A 4834-nucleotide genomic window follows, 5' to 3' on the forward strand; every position below is an offset into this window, starting at 1 on the left:
GCGCTCCGTCGAACCATGGCATGCCAGCGGTGGAGGGGCCGGGGGTGCTGCGGCCACGGTGCACTCTCCTCCTCCACGCCAGCTGTAACTCCCACGATGCGGCTATATCTCCCACGTGTCGAGGCACGACTTAAAGGCATAACCGCATTGTGGTTTTGTCGCAAGAAGGGTCATCTTCACACCATCCCATGTAATGAACAAGAATGAGATAAAGAGTTGGCTTACAATCGCCACTTCACACAATACATAAATAAATCATACATCAATCAGAGTACACACATAGACCGACTACGGTCAAACCCAAATGAAAAGAAGATAACCCCAAATGCTAGATCCCTGATCGTCCCAACTGGGCTCCACTACTGATCATCAGGAAACGAAACATAGTAACGACCAAGGTCCTCGTCGAGCTCCCACTTGAGTTCGGTAGCATCACCTGCACTGGTATCGTCGACACCTGCAACTGTTTTGGAAGTATCTGTGAGTCACGAGGACTCAACAATCTCACACCCGCGAGATCAAGACTATTTAAGCTTATGGGTAGGAAAGGGTAGTGAGGTGGAGCTGCAGCAAGCACTAGCATGTATGGTGGCTAACATACGCAAATAAGAGCAAGAAGAGAAGCAACGCAACGGTCGTGAAGCTAGAAGTGATCAAGAAGTGATCCTGAAACTACTTACGCACAACCATAACACAAGAACCGTGTTCACTTCCCGGACTCCGCCGAGAAGAGACCATCACGGCTACACACGCGGTTGATGTATTTTAATTGAGTCAAGTGTCAAGTTCTCTACAACCGGACATTAACAAATTCCCATCTGCCACATAACCGCGGGCACGGCTCTCGAAAGTTTATACCCTGCAGGGGTGTCCCAACTTAGCCCATTATAAGCTCTCACGGTCAACGAAGGATATCCCTTCTCCCGGGAAGAACCGATCAGTCTCAGAATCCCGGTTTACAAGACATTTCGACAATGGTAAAACAAGACCAGCAAAGCCGCCCGATGTGTCGACAATCCCGATAGGAGTCGCACGTACCTCGTTCTCAGGACACACCGGATGAACACTACGTACAACTAAAACCAGCCCTCAAGTTTCCCCGAGGTGGCGCTGCAAGTGGCTCTAGTTTGGACCAACACTCCGAGGAGCACTGGCCCGGGCGGGGGGGGGGGGGGGGGGTAAAATAAGATGACCCTTGAGTCTGCAGAACCCAAGGGAAAAAGGCTTAGGTGGCAAATGTTAAAACCAGGTTGGGCCTTGCTGGAGGAGTTTTATTCAAAGCGAACTGTCAAGGGGGTCCCATAAATCACCCAACCGCGTAAGGAACGCAAAATCAAGGAACATAACACCGGTATGGCGGAAACTAGGGCGGCAAGAGTGGAACAAAACACCAGGCATAAGGCCGAGCCTTCCACCCTTTACCAAGTATATAGATGCATTAATTAAGACAAGAGATATTGTGATATCCCAACATAAACATGTTCCAACATGGAACAAACATCATCTTCACCTGCAACTAGCAATGCTATAAGAGGGGCTGAGCAAAAGCGGTAACATAGCCAAACAACGGTTTGCTAGGAAAGGTGGGTTAGAGGCTTGACATGGCAATATGAGAGGCATGATATAGCAAGTGGTAGGTAGCGCGGCATAGCAATAGAGCGAACAACTAGCAGCAAAGATAGAAGTGATTTCGAGGGTATGGTCATCTTGCCTGAAATCCCGCTAGGAAGAAGAACGAGTCCAAGAAGAAGACAAGCGGACGTAGTCGAACGAATCCTCACACTCCGAAACGAAACCGAAGCTAACGAGACAAGCAAACCGGAAAGAAGCAAGCAACATAGTAAACAACCATCACATAAACATGGCATGATGCACAATCAAGTATGATGCATGTCCGGTTTAATGAGCATGGCATGGCAAAGTGCAACAAACAACAATACAAATTAAGTGGAGCTCAATATGCAACGAGTTGCATATTGACGAAACACCACATTCAAGTTATTTAGTTCGCTCTTGTTTATGTACGCAACAATATTAAATGTTATTAAACATGGCAAGGGGTGAAGCATATGAAAACTACCTAGCTAGGCAAGTTTAAATGAGGCCGGAACAACAAACAACAATTCCAGAAAATCCCCATGTCCATTTTTCGAATTAGCTACTGTTCTGCCCTAAAACATCTTTTAATGTTATTAAATAGTAAAACAAAGTGCACCATGTTAATCTATGCATTTTTCTACCCCATTTACATATAAAGAACATTTAATTTGGAGCTACGGTTAATTAGTTATGAAATAATTCATTTTAACATGCTATTTATGCAAAATTAAATAAACAGCAAGTCTAAACATTTTAAACATGGATGTGAGCAGCATATTATGAAACTAGATGAAATTCTAGACATTTTACATATTTAAACCATTTTAATCCGATGCACGGTTGTGGAGTTATTAAATGCATGATGTTTGAGGGTTTATCTATAAAACTGCAGTACTCTGGATAAATGCGAAAATCGCAGCAGTAGGAAAAAAACACTACGGGCCGAATCTGGCTGGCCCAATGGTGCACACGAGAGGGGCGGGTGCTGCTCACCCTGGGCCAAGGCCCAGCTGATGGGGAGGAGGCCGGGCAGGCCGGATCTGGCAGGTGGGGAGGAGGTCAACGCGGCGGCGCGGGCGTGCGCTTGATGCAGCGCTGCTGCATCTAACTGCAGAAGAACTGCAGTGGCGCCATGGCGACAGGAAGCAGGGGGTCACCGCGGCGGGGCTCCTTCCGGCTGGATCACGCCAGATCCCGCGGGAACGGAGCGAGGGCGAACGGATCCACGCACGAGTAGTCGAGGCAGGAGCTCAAGGCGGCGAACTTGAAGGAGGCTGCTGTTAACTGGAGAAAAGATAGAGTTCAGAGGGAAACAGGGGAAGGAAGGAGAGACAGAGATGCACTGAGATGGAAAGGGCGCGACGGGGCGACCTGGGGTTGGCGGCGACGACGAGGCCGGTCATCGGAGGCACGAAGGCGAGGCCGTGGTTACGAGGGTGGCAAGGCAATCCTCCGCTTGTGGTGCCCATGGCTGCATGAGCGACCTTCCTTTAGAAAAGCAGAGAGATGGAGTTGAGAGAACGAGGACGACCGGAGAAGGAAAAGGGGCTGTGCGCTGCTCATCTGTGGCGGGTACGGAGCAAGGCGGCGGTGGAGCATCTGGGCACGGGGAAATGGCCTGGTGAAACTGCACAAGGCCGAGCGCCATGGTGGTTGCAGTGTCGTCGGCTTCCACGCTAAGGACGGCAGAGCTCGGCGAGGGGGCTGCGAAGAGGAGGCATGCGAGGCAGGGGATGGAGTGGACGCGGAGGGAATGGAGCTCCGGCGGCTTGGCTGCTCCGGGCGGGGCTCAAGGAGCTCGGCGAGGGCTGCAGAGCTCTGTTGAGGCTTGCTGGGGATCGAGCCACCTAGGGGAGGCACTGCTGCAGGCTGGATGGATGGATTGGGTGGCGGCGGAAAACAAGGGACTTGGTCGGAGAGAATTCGGATCGGGAGGAGATCCCGAGGTGGGAGGTGGAGTGTGGCGGCGGCGATTGGATAGGGGAGGAATGGATGAGATAGCCTAGGGTTTAGACTGTTTATATAGCAAGGGTAGCTTAGGTGCTAGATAGGACCCTCCGATTTTAATCGGACGGTCCCGGATAAATAGGCTAGAGAGTCCAAATGAGAAATCGGAGATGTTTTATAGATGTTTGGAGATGATCCGGACGCACTGGTCGCAACTGCTCGGGTCAGGTTTGGGACAGCTTTCGGACGCGCGTAAGGGCATCAGTGGGATGTGCCGAGAGACAAGACGATCATGTGCCAGCGTGTGGTTGGTCTCGAACCGGTCAACGACGACAAAGGAGAGAACCCGCAACTACGAACGGATGCAAGTTTTGCAAAATGACGGCAACGAAGTGCCGATGCAACGCAGATGATGCGATGATGAATGCAACACACAAATAAAACACACCGCGATAACAAAATAATTGGGCGGCATCTGTAGCGTCGGTCTCGGGGCGTTACACCAGCCACCGCGGGTTCGGTCCGTCGCAATGACACTTGTGATAACATTTCCATAGCTTTGTCCGACCCACGGACCCACCGCGACCAGCACCAAGTTCTTCGAGAACGAGCCCACGAAGATGCTAGAACCACCATCGAGCGCTGGCGCGATACACGCCACCAATCGGATAAGCGCGCGGGACCCGCTATGGACCACCCAGCACCGGGGGGCTCCGGCGGCCTACCTTACGGGGTGGGTTGCCCAGCCTTTACCCGTGAGTTGCGGCAGTTCCAATGGCCGTCCCACCACACGTTCAAGCCCGACGTCGGCGAGAAGTACAACGGCAAGACCCATCCGTCAGAGTTCCTCAGCATCTACACCATCGCGATGCAAGCTGCCGGAGCTCGCGATGATATGGTGCTTGCCAATTACTTCCCGTTGGCACTGAAGCCCAACGTCATGTCTTGGTTGATGCACTTGCCGGCGGATTCCATTTCTTCTTGGTCAGATCTGTGCCATGAGTTCATTGGTGCCTTCACCGGGGGCCACCAATCTCATGGCCAGGCCACTGATTTGCATATCATTCCCCAGAAGGAAGGGGAGACCCTGCGCAAGTACATCCAGAGGTTCAGCCGGGTACAATACAACATCCCCGATGTTCATCCCGCCGCCGTGATTAGCGCGTTCCATCAGAACGTGCGCAACCACAAGATGCGCAAAGAGCTAGCGATGAACAAGGTTAAGGATGTGGCCGAACTTTATGTTCTGGACGATAGGTGCGCCCGGGCTGAAGAGGGAAGGAAGTAC

At 51.7% G+C, this 4834-nt stretch overlaps 1 long non-coding RNA gene across 1 annotated transcript; it reads right to left on the reverse strand.

Annotated features, from left to right (window-relative positions):
• Positions 1–235: 235 nt before the first annotated feature.
• Positions 236–3572, reverse strand: LOC120973503 (uncharacterized). The gene is made up of 3 exons (XR_005768473.2): positions 2971–3572; positions 2593–2883; positions 236–1801 (listed from the first exon to the last, which is right to left on the reverse strand). It is a non-coding gene; the product is annotated as an uncharacterized lncRNA (long non-coding RNA).
• Between the last annotated feature and the right edge of the window lie 1262 nt (positions 3573–4834).

The sequence above is a fragment of the Aegilops tauschii genome, chromosome 2, assembly GCF_002575655.3.
Source record: "Aegilops tauschii subsp. strangulata cultivar AL8/78 chromosome 2, Aet v6.0, whole genome shotgun sequence".
Taxonomy (NCBI): Eukaryota; Viridiplantae; Streptophyta; class Magnoliopsida; order Poales; family Poaceae; genus Aegilops; species Aegilops tauschii.